This window comes from Peromyscus californicus, unplaced genomic scaffold (genome assembly GCF_007827085.1).
Source record: "Peromyscus californicus insignis strain IS unplaced genomic scaffold, ASM782708v3 Scaffold_4__1_contigs__length_199733344, whole genome shotgun sequence".
Classification (NCBI taxonomy): Eukaryota; Metazoa; Chordata; class Mammalia; order Rodentia; family Cricetidae; genus Peromyscus; species Peromyscus californicus.
This window is the reverse complement of record NW_026294562.1, coordinates 142,666,248-142,679,059: the sequence shown is the minus strand read 5'-3', so window position 1 is coordinate 142,679,059 and position 12,812 is coordinate 142,666,248. Positions and strand designations below refer to the sequence as shown.

Genomic DNA, 12,812 nt, shown 5'->3' with positions numbered 1-12,812 from the left:
CCCTGGACAACAGCAGGATATCCAAGAAACCTCTAGGTGATTGTCCAGTATTCACTGTGCTTCAGAAACCAGAAACCTTGAACCAGACTAATGACTCATTGTGATGAGTATTTGCATGTAAAGCTATTTGGACAAAAATATATACTGTGTGATATGCTTTGATGAACATATATGTGATGGACAAGTAGGAATAATGGAGGAATGGAGTGGATCATGGATGGTGGAAAGAGGCAGACCTTAGAGATTCAATGGTAGCCAAAGTTGTGGGTGAAAGCTTCAATGGACAGGGGAGCATGCCATGCAGGGTGGTATGCAGCACCCTGGAGTTCTGCCAAGGATGTGCTGGTACTTGTGGTCAGTGTTGTTGCTTGAGGCCAAGTTGATCATCATGATCTGTGCTGCCACCAAAGCCCATATTAACATCAGTGATCCATGCGGCCCCATGTTGGTGTCCCTGGCCCATGCTGCTGCCAGGGCCATGATGATGTCTATCGTCTGTGCTGTTGCCTGAAGCTATGTTTATATCTATTGTCCTACTACTACTGGAGGTGATGATGTCCATGGTCCCTTTTGACAGCACAGGCCATTTTGGTGTCTGTGGTCTATGATGCTACCTGAGACCATGTTGATGTTCATATTTGGTTTTATCACTGGAGGATAAATGGGAGTTCTTGGCATGGGCTAATGCCTGAGCCCATGTTGATGTCCATGGACCAAGCTGCCACCAGAAGCCATGCTGATGTCTGTGGCCCATGTTACCATCAAAGGCCTTGTGGATATCTGTAGTCTATGCTGCCCCCTGAAGTCATGTTAATGTCGATGGTCTGTAATGTTGCCTATAGCCAACAATGGTATCGGTGGTCCATGCCACCATAGACCATGTTGAAGTCTGTAACCCATGCTACTACCTGAGGGCATGTGGATATCTGTGGTCTATGCTGCTGCCTGAAGCCATATTGATGTCTGTGGGCCATGCTGCCACCAGGGGACATGTGGTGTCTGTGGCTTCTGGCTGGGGTAGGGGTGGGGAAAGACCTAGTTTGCTTTAAGGGGCTGACCACTGGGAGTTTAACTATGCTCCAGTGAGTACATGGTCAATACATATTGGACTTGGTATATTTTTTCCTTTTCTTTTCTTTTTTAGGGGGAGGTCACAAGTGTGGCAGGGTTCACCTTGGAGGATTGGAAAGTGAGTATGATTGAAGTGTGTTATGTGAAGTTCCCAAATAATCAGTAAAAATACCATGTTGGAAAAAAAATCACCTAATAAAAAATGGCCTATACTACTTTAGAAAATACAATATTTGAAACCAGCCTAGATGTTGAACAGATAAATGAAAGGAAAATGTGGCAATATGTACAAGGGAATTGTATTTTGCTGCAATATAAAATGAAATAACATTCTTAGAAATATGGATGGAGCTGAAAGTCATAATGTTCATCAAAATAAGAAAGACTTAGGAAGTTATATATTACAAATACAGAATATAGGTTTATATTTTCATATATATATATATATGCAAGAGGAAAAGGTGTAAAGGGTGGGAGAATAGCAATCAATGAAACAGATACATGTAAATAGAACCGACATCTTTTAGAAGTAAGGACACCAGCAAGAGAAGAATGAGAAATTCTCACAATATAACCCATTACATATTACACTAACCTCCCAGAACACTCTCTTGGGTGCAAATCTTAAATCCTGAGACAGTATTTGATTGATGGAGAGTGAGGATAAGAAAATGAACTTCAGACAGAGAGACATATATGAAGGAAAAATATATGAAGAAAGCCTCACATTATATTTATGTAAGAAGTGTCAACACAGAAAAGGAAACAATGGACAGAAGAAATAAACTTCAAATGGGGAAATAGACTTTAAATAACACCTCTGAAACAGAAAGTTTCTAACTAAAATGCGGACAATCCCTTGTGATAAAAAAGATAAAAGAGCTGAGGGAAAATCACTTGCTAGTAAACTCAGATATATACATCACATTGTGTTCTTTATCTCAAAATAAAAATTATTTTTGGAAAACAAGAACCTGATTTTGATTGAACACATGTAATCACAACATTCAGGAGCTCATAAAGGAGGATTCTATTTGAGGATGAATAGGCAGTATGTAAAAAAACAAAAATAAAAACAAAAAACTGGCCACTTACTTACTTTTCAAAACTGACAGTAACAACCTCTAACCCAATACAAACTATTTTTTTACTTTTTTTCTTAAAAAGTACAGTGAGCCGGGCGGTGGTGGCGCACGCCTTTAATCCCAGCACTCGGGAGGCAGAGCCAGGTGGATCTCTGTGAGTTCGAGGCCAGCCTGGGCTACCAAGTGAGTCCCAGGAAAGGCGCAAAGCTACACAGAGAAACCCTGTCTCGAAAAAACAAAACAAAACAAAAAAACGAAAGTACAGTGAAAAAAAGGTAAAAGATGAAAATGAATAATTAACATACCTATAGGACATTTTGGACACACAATATCAATCTAGCAACTGACTTCTATAACAAAGACAGAAAGATACTGGTACCCATACATTCAATGGTAAGCATTCATTTCTCAAAACAAATTGTTAAATATCCACAGAAAGTGGGACATCAGTATTTGTTCTTATTAGTATGTATTAATTATATACAATAGGTTTCATGACTTTTCATAAATATATAGAGCATACACAATGGTTGCTGGGGAGGGAAAACTAACATGAAGCATTGGATAACCAAAATTGACAAAATAACAAGTAGCAAAGGGAACATTTATACATTGCACCTCCCCCACCCAAGCTTAAGGAACAAACACTGTAGAAGAAATATAAGATGCAGAAGTGGTGTGAAATACTATGCAGGACATGGCCATTGACCTCATGAAAATAAGGAGTTATGGAACTTCCCTACAGGCTATAACACAAGATCAAGAGAGCCAACCTCTCAACATTAATGGGAAAGAGGCTCAAGAAATTCAAAATTGGGGCTGTAGAGATAGCTCAGAGGTTAAAAGCATTGACTGTTTTTCAAGAGGTCCTGAGTTCAATTCCCAGCAACCAAATGGTGGCTCATAACCATCTATGATGAGATCTAATGCCCTCTTCTGGAATGCAGGCAAACATGGAGAAAGAACAGTATACATAATAAATAAAATAAATGTTAAAAAGAAAAAAAAAAGAAACTCAAAATCTAACTAAGGAGCTACTAGTAATTGATGGTTGCTTGTGAAGGGAAGTCATTTTTCTTTGGACATTTGCTCCTGAAAAGTTGTTTAGACTCAGGTGCATGGTCCCATACACAGGCACATGCAGATGGTACTAATTGAACTCAGTAAGATTTTTTTTTAAATGGTAAAATGGTATTAATAAATGCAAGCAATGGTTCTTTGAGGGAATAAACACGATTGACAGACCCTTTGCCTAACCAAGCAAAAGAAAGAATAACACAAATAACAGAATCAGTAATGAGCACAGACACATTACAACAGACACCAAAGAAATATAGAATATTTTAAAGGAATACAGAATATTTTAAAAACCTGTACATGACTAAGTTGAAAAATTAGAAAGAAATGTATGAATTTATTGATTCACCCAAATTACCAAAGTTAAAACAAGGAGACCAATAACCTAAATAGTCCTGTAACAAAAGAAATTATAAAACAATAAAAAGTCTTCTACCTGAAAAGAGACATTAAATCTATAAATTGATTTGGACAGTATGGACATTTTCACAATATTGACTTTATCAATCTGTGAACATGTGATAACTTTCCACTTTCAAGTGTCTGTTTCAATCTCTTCAGCATTTAAGTATTAATTATAAAGATCTTCCTTCCCCATCTTTGTAGGTTTATTCCAAGACATTTTCTTATTTTCTTGACTTTGATATTGTAAATGGGGGTGTGTCCATGGTCTTTATCAATGTGTTTGTGGTTAGTTTGCATAGAAAGGCTACTAATTTTTGTAAGTTGTGCTTGTAATCTGTCACTATGAAAAAGTTGTTGGTTATTTCTAGAAGTTTCCTGGTGAAATTTGGGGGAATCTGTAATATGTCACATGAAAATAGAGATAATTTGAATGAGTTCTTTTTCTATTGGCATTTGTTTAGTTTCCTTCACTTGTCTTACTACTCCAGCTGGTGTTTCCATTCCTATATTAAAAATAAGTGAGTACAGTGAGCGCCTCTCATTTCTGATTTTAATGACATTGCTTTAAGTTTTTCTCTATTTAGTAAAATGCTGGCCATGGGTTTGTTATATAACCTTTACTATGTAGACATATGTTCACTCCAGTCCTACTCTTTCTAGTACTTTCATCATGAAAGCATATTAGAGTTTGTCAAAGGCTTTTTTTGCCACTACTGATATGATCATGTGATTTTTATCTTTAAGTCTATGTATACGATTTATTATATTTATGAGTTTATTTATATATGAACTAAGTCTACATTGCCAGGATAAAGACAGCCTAGTGATGGTGGATGATCTTCTTGAATGTACTTGTATAGAGTTTGCCAGAATGTTATGATGAGTTTTGCAACTATGTTCTTCAGGGATATCAGGCTGTGGATTTATTTGTGTGCATACATTGTTTGGGGATTAGAGCAATAGAATAGGTGATTCTTCTGTTTATATATATTTTTAAAAGTTTAAAGATTGGTTGTCAGTCTTCTTTGAAAGTCTGGAAGAACTCAGTGATAAATCCAAATGGGCTGGAATTTCTTAATTTGCAATCTCAATCAAAATACTCACAACACTTTTCACAGAAATAAAGACCACGCATTCTAAATTTCATTTGGAAACAGCAAAAATACCAGCTAGGCAAAGAAATCCTGAACAAAAGAGCACAGGAGCCGGGCGGTGGTGGCGCACGCCTTTAATCCCAGCACTCGGGAGGCAGAGCCAGGCGGATCTCTGTGAGTTCGAGGCCAGCCTGGTCTCCAAAGCGAGTTCCAGGAAAGGCGCAAAGCTACACAGAGAAACCCTGTCTCGAAAAAGCAAAAAAAAAAAAAAAAAAAAAAAGAGCACAGGAGACATTTCTATTCCAGACTCTCAGATATTATAGAGTGACCATATAATAAATCTAAAGTAATAAAAATAATATGCACTGGCATAAAAGCAAGCATGTACACCAATGGAATAGAATAAAAGACTCAAACATATGTAATCATAACTACAGTCAGCTGCATTTGACAAAGAAGCAAACAAATCATACATTGGAGTCAAGACACCATTTTCAACAAATGATGCTGGGAAAACATGGTGCCTACCTACAGAAAAGAGAAGTAAAACCATATCTATCACCTTGCACAAAAATTAGATCCAACTGGATCAAAGACCCTAATTTGAATTCAGAAACACTAAAACTTCTAAAAGAAAAGATAGCTGAACCTTACAGAGTTTCCAAACAGGACTCTATTTGCCAAGAAATGAATACCAACAATCAACAAATGAGACCTCATAAAACTAAAAAGCTTTGTACACCTAGGGAAACAATCAATTGAGAAGAAACTCACAGATTGGGAGAGAAGCTATGCTAGCTATATATTTGACAAAGAGTTATTTACAGAATATACAGAGAATTTTTTAAAAAGTCAAGGAAAAAAGATTCAATTAAAAACGAGATAGGGATCTAAACAGACTTCCTTCACAACATAAAAAATAATGGCAAAGAAATACCTCAAAAAGTTTCTTATCCATAGCAAATAGGGATGCATATTAAAACAGCTTTTAGATTTTATCTTATTCTGAGTGGCCAAGATCAACAAAACAACTGCCAAAAAGTGCTGGTGAGGCTGTAGAGAAAGAGGAACTCTCATTCACTGTTGTCAGAAATGCAAACTGTTGGAGTCAGTCTGAAAATCAGTATGGAGAATGCTCAAAAAAAATCTACCTCATGACTCAGTGATTCAACTCCTTGGCATATGCCCAACAATATCAACATCACGCTTCAAGGATAGTTGCTCAGTAAAGTTCATAGCTTCCCTATCCACAATAGGCAAGAAATGTAAGAAGCCTAAATATCATCCTTCTACAGTTGAATGGGCAAAAAATACTTCACATATATACAATGGAATGTTATTCAACTGTAAAGAAAAATGAAATCATGAAATTTGCAAGGAAATGAATAAACCTGGAAAAGAGTATATTGAGGGAACCCAGACCCAGAAAGTTGTCAGCATATTATTTTTCATGTGCAATACATGTTCTTTTTCATCTGTGGTTTCTAGATCCAAATCCTCAGAGGTGAGTGTACAACATGGAATAACCATTGAAATCAGAAAAAAAACCAGATCAAGGCAGGGGGTTTGAGAGGGGGAATAGCTGAATACTGGTGATAAGAAGTAGGACATGAAAAAGTGAGGAAGATATAGCATCAACTGGGGAGGGGGTAGGGACAAATAACACCAAAAGTGTTTGATAAAGCATCAAGAAATTATTTTATATTTATTTAAAATTATTGTGTGTATACATATTAAACACAAATAGATAATATAGACATCTGTGTGTGTATGTATGTGTGTGTATTTCTTGTTTTTAAGAAAAAGGTTTTATTCATTTTATATACCAAAGATCCCCCTTTTCCCTTCTCCTGCCCCTCCAGTCTCCCCTTCCCAACCCACCTCCCATTCCCTCCTACAAGAAGGTAAGGCCTCCCATGGGGAGGTACATTTAGTAGAAGCAGGTCCAAGCCCCTCCCCCTGCCTCAAGGCTGTGCAAGGTGTCCAGTCACAGAAGCTGGCTCCAAAAGGCCTGCTCATGCACCAGGGATGGATGACGGGTGGGCAATGGAGGGTAGGGGATGGGGGATAAGAACACAAGGTAACGTGATAGTCAAGCTGGCACAGAGATGGAATGGGGGAGAAATGGAAAAGATACCATGATAGAGGGAGATATCATGGGAATAGGGAGAAAATGGGTGTTAGGGAAGTTCCCAGGAATCCACAAGGATGACCCTAGATTAGACTACTGGCAGTAGTGTTTGTATTTCTTAAAGGAAATTAAGGAACTTGTCAGTACCTGACATGAGAAACCTCCTTTCAAGTGTTGGTCAGGGTAGTCCAATTGACTCTGCAAACAATATAGAATATTGCTATAGTGATGTACCAGTTGTTTACCTCTCATGGGTTGTGGATATGCCCCTAATGCTAATTCAGATGACTAGAGGTGGATCTGACCTGAAAGCCTCTTTTTGTGGTCTAGATTACATGGTTGCAGAAAATACTATGCAAGATGCCAAGGGAGGAGAGCAATTAAAATGTCTTACCCACTCGTAACATGCATGAACTATCACAATTACTAGCATGACAATATATCCATAAACATACAATAAGGGACACTCACAAGTCAGTGGTAACAAATAGCTGTCTAATTGGACTTCAGGCCCACTGAAAAGGAAGGAAATCATGCCTGGTACTGGAAACCTAGCCAGCTTCCTAGAGCAAGTGGGGTCATGGGCCTTATAAAGTATCTACTACCACTCCCTGTTTATATGTGTTTGTGTATATATGTATATGGATATATATATGCACATGTATGTAGGTGTACACATATGCATATGTGTTCATGCATAATATGCACATGTGTGTACATGTGTATGTGTACATCTATCACTATATATAACTGCATATATAGATGAGGCTAGCCTTGTCTATAGAATGAGCTCCAGGACAGCAAGGGATACACAGATAAACTGTCTCAAAAATAACAAAAAAGGAAATACGACTACCCTATGATTCAGTTATATTACTCTTGGGCATATACCCAATGGACTTTATACACTACTATAGGGAATATTTATAATAGCTAGGAAATGGAATCAAAGTACTTGTTTATAAGCTGATGAATAGATTTTGTTACACATACACTACGGACTACTAGTCAGTGATAAAGAAAGTTTAAATCTTGTAATTGGTAAGTAAATGGATAGGAATAGAACAAGACTAGGTAAGGTGAAAATAGTTCTCTTTTTCTATGGATCCTAGCTTCAGATCTCAGCTCTTGGAACAATTAGAGGACTGAGAACACACAAAAAAAAGAGGTATTTGAAGAGGGATATGTTAAGAGTTAGAGGATAATATATGGCAGTTAAAAAAAACTGAGATGGAATCCTGGTGGTAAAAAGGCTTAATCAGAGAGGAACATGAGAGTATGAAAAACCAGGCTATTAGCAGGAGACCTAGCCCAATAAAGAAGGTATGGAAAGCCATATAGAAGCCAAATATCTAATAATTCATTTTACAAAGATAAATGGAGGGATAGTAGAACATAAGTGAAATGAAAAATAAGGGCAAGAATACTGAGAGTTAAATGGTTAAGCAGGATTCAGAGGTACATAGAAAAGGAGGGGATAGGGTGTGTTAAGCAGATTGATTTATGACAAATATAAAAACCAATTTCTTCTTTGTTTTGTTCTTGTTTGTTTGTTTGTTTGTTTGTTTGTTTTTTGAGACACGGATGCTTTTGTAGCATTGGCTGTCCTTGAACTAGCTCTGTGCACCAGGTTATTCTCGAACTCATAGAGACCTGCCTGCCTCTGCATCCCAAGTGCTGGGAATAAAGGCGTGTGCCACCACCACCAAGCTTAAAAACCACTTCTTAATCAGATAATAGCTCCAATTTAATTACTTTCCATGTGTTAACAATGTTCCCAGAAGACATGGATTATTAAATGTTAATGTCAGTATAAGATATAGTTATCTCCTACCAAGTTTAGTCAGGAAGAATCTCTAATCCAACAGAGATTCTCTAATCCAGAGGTTTCTAATCCAACATAAGCATTACATTGCCCTTGGTAAACCACCAGAATCACATTGTAAGACATTATAGCAAAAGACAGCACACATTTTGACTGATGGACAGAGATCTAAGTATCAAAGTAACCAAGAAATGTTCTCCTTTCTGGCTAGTAATATAAAATGAAAGTAATGAAAGGCATGGGATGCCTCACTATAAATTATTGGTCAGAAAGTCTCCAGAATGCCAAAACAACACAAATTCATTGCCAATGTACCTGGCTAACCATAAAAAACTATATTGTAAGACCCTATTGTGGAATATTTCACACCCAAGAAATAACAGAAATCAATTTGAAACCAACCAGGAGACTTTATTTATGCTGGCTACATTTTATAGTGCTGTCAACTGGTGTGGGAGAAAATACATCAATTCTGCTGAAAACTGGTGTGGGAGAAAATACATCAATTCTCTCACCCAGTGGTAGTTCCTGCATGGTGCAATACTGTAATAGTAACATAACAGGAATGAGCAACCAGATATTTTCTAAATTGATGAATGCTATTCCAATAAAGGAAATTTAATGCCTGGCATTATAATTCTCCTCAAAAACCCACAGAAGAGGAGCTCTTAAGTCCTAGGGTAGAAATTGCTATTGTTATTTTGCACATTAAAATAGATTTTAGATATTAATGGAGAGACACACAACTTATTTGTTAACATGCTGAGGATATGAGGATAAAAAGACTGAATGCTCAGTCCCACATAGGACAAGTACATTAACAGCACCACCACTAAGGCTCATAAAAATTGCGCAAGAAGACAGAAAGAATGTAAGGGGCAAGGTTGTAGAAAAATGAGGAAAAAAATGTTTATAACACTTATTAATTCAAAGCAGCTGTGGTTCCCTGCAAAAGATTGAGCCAGCCAAAATCCCACTCCAGATGGCATAGATAGATTATCTTTAAGCTGCATTCCTTTGGCAGTGTTATTCACAGTGAATAGTTACTGGAGGAGGAAGAATCATTCTTTTTTGAAATGAACACTAATAAGTTTGAAGTGGACACTAATAAGTTTCCCATGCTCCAATGGAAGATAGCAAACTCATATACATATCAGTTTTCATATCCTATATATCCACCTATCATTCTATGCTGTATCTATCCCATCTACTTTTAATACCCAAAGTTAATTGTAGAATGCTTTTGTGGCCTGTTCTTCTCTTAACCTATATTGCTTTTTCCTTTCTTTGCTTTCCCCCTCCTTCTTTTTTGCTTTCCTTCTTTTATTTCTTTTTCTTTCCCCCTCTATTCTTACTGTTTTTCTCTGGTTTTCTTCTACCAAATTACATTGTCTGGTTGTGGTCTTCAAGGTCCTTATGCCTCACTCTCCCAAGACAGCATGATTCTTCAATTATCTGATTGCAAAGTTTTACCTCTAAACTTCAAGCAAGTCCCTATTTTCACTCCCCCACTTTCCTCATCATTTCCCTATAACTACCTTCCTAATAGTTCTCCTTCATTTTCTACTTATACTTACTCTGTTAATATGCCTTGACTCCCTGAAACTGATTAAGAGATGACCTTTGAATATTGATTATTAATCTGTTTTCCAGGTGAATAGAGGTTTTGCAGTCTTGGAAGTGACTATTGTTTTGGTTCCCTGAACACCCACCTTAGGGAGAAAATATCCTCACTTTTAATATATTACTGTAAACACTTCCAAATAAAAGATGAAAGATGAATTAAATACCTTTTAAATCAAACTAATTCCTGACACAAATCTCAATGTGTTCATGTGTGCATGTACACATGCACACACAGACACAGACACACACACACACACACACACACACACACACACACACACATGAAGTCTCTTCTAATACAGTCACAGGGCAAACAACTCCAATGAAGGGACTTAGATGTTAATCTCAACAAAAACTTCAGAAGAATAATGATAAATATGTTCATATAAATAAATAGGTAAAAATATTTGAATAAACTCAAAAAAGAAAATAAACAGAGATGATAAAATAAAGAAGGTAAGGGAATGAAATAAGTATTCAATAAAGACAAATAATAGAAATACTACAGAAAATTTAAATGGCGTTAGAAATGAAATACTAAATAAATCAAATATAGAGCTCATTGAAAATAGGTTAGGAAATCAGGAAATGAAAACAAAGCAGAAAAGTTGGTACATTCAGTCGAGGACAGCCTTGAGTTTGAAAAAATTATATCTATGAAAAACCTTGAATGTATGAATTATGAGAATAGAAGAATGGAAAAAACTTCATGCAAAAAGGAACAGAAAATATTTTCAGTACAATCATAGTACAAAATAAACTAAGAAAGATCTAAAGAAATAGTGGTTAGTCTGAGTCCCAGATACATACACCAAATAGGCAGTACCAGAATAGAAATTTCTCATGTCATACTATGGTTAAAGCATGAAAAATATAGAAAAAGAATCTATTGAGAGATGCGAAAGGGAAACACCAGAAAATATATAAAAGCAGACTCGTCAAGCAGTGGTGGCACATGCCTTTAATCCCAGCACTCAGGAGACAGAGGCAGGAGGATCTCTGTGAGTTCGAGGCCAGCCTGGTCTACAGAGTGAGTTCCAGGACAGGCTGCAAAGCTACACAGAGAAATTCTGTCCAAGCAGACTCATCAGAAAAATATCAAAATCAAAAATGCACTGGAAAAAATGTAACTGAAGTTCTGAAAGAACATATTTGTGAACCCCAGCTATTTTGCCCAGGAAAACTATCACATTGGAAAGAGAAATTAAAACATTCTTTAACAAATGAAAGTAGACTAAAGGACTTTATGATCACAAAGCTGACTCTACATAGAGCACTAGAAGGAATGATTCATACTAACAAGAAAGAGAAAACTATCCAAAGAGCCACACAAAAGAGTAAAACATACTACAAATTGAGAATTAAGAAAATATCACACACAACAAAATGACAGGAATTAATATATGACTTTAAATAAAATTTACATAATCATAGTCCCAGTTCCCCCATATGACCCGGAACAGCAAACAGTATACCAATGAGCACATAGGTAGCATGAGTTGACTTAGTAGGTTACAAAACACAAAGAGGACAAGAAGTTGGCTAGTTATGAAGGAGTTTATGTCAATAAGAGGAGATGAATATAATAAAAGTAAACTGTATTCATTTATGAAATACTATATTAATCAATAGATTCCATCTAGTTGCTGCCTGCAAGAAATACATCTTACCTTGAAAGACTGACACAATCTCAGTGTGAAAGGTTGGAAAGGGATATCCCAAACAAACAGAACTAGCAATTTTAGTCAAGAAAGATTAAATGGTCATTTCATACTGAGTAAGGAATGATTCATCATTAACATATTACAACTCTAAATAAAACAGACATTGAGTCCACTAAATTTCATATAAAATATACTGTTAGGTATGAAGTCACACATTATTCATAACACAGAAATTCTCAAGGGTAGGCAAATGGCTCAATAAAAAACAGACACAGAAGGCTGGAAAGATGGCTAGGCAGTTATGAGCATTTGTTGCTCTTTCAGGAAGACCTATATAAATTCAAACTACCTACATGGCAAATTACAACTGTCTTTAACTTCAGTTCCAGGGGATCTGATGTGATCTTCTGGCCTCAACTTACACCAGGCATGCACATAGTGCACAGACATACATGTAGGCAAATAACCCATACACATAAAAAATACATTTAAAAAAATAAAAACAAGCAGAGAAATGCAGTAGTTAAAAAATAACATGGATAACAACAGGAACAATTCTGCATAGAATATTATGTACCAACATTAAATACACATTTTTCTAAACAATATATGGAACTTTCTATAACACCAATAACATACTAGGACACAAAGAAAGTCTTACTAAATACAGTAAAACTTAAATAACTTTTTACATTCTATCTAGCCAGCATAAGAACTAGAAAACAATAGCAGAACAAGACAGAGAATTCAACTCATGGAGATTAAATGCCACACTACTGAGTGAATAACGGATTACAAAACAAAAAAACAAAAACAAAACAAAACAAAAGAAAC

At 36.3% G+C, this 12,812-nt stretch overlaps 1 long non-coding RNA gene across 3 annotated transcripts in view; it reads right to left on the bottom strand.

Annotated features, from left to right (window-relative positions):
• The window catches only part of LOC128095182 (uncharacterized), a 65,653-nt gene that overhangs the window by 27,458 nt on the left and 25,383 nt on the right, over positions 1-12,812 (bottom strand). The gene's annotated exons all lie outside the window — the stretch shown is intronic.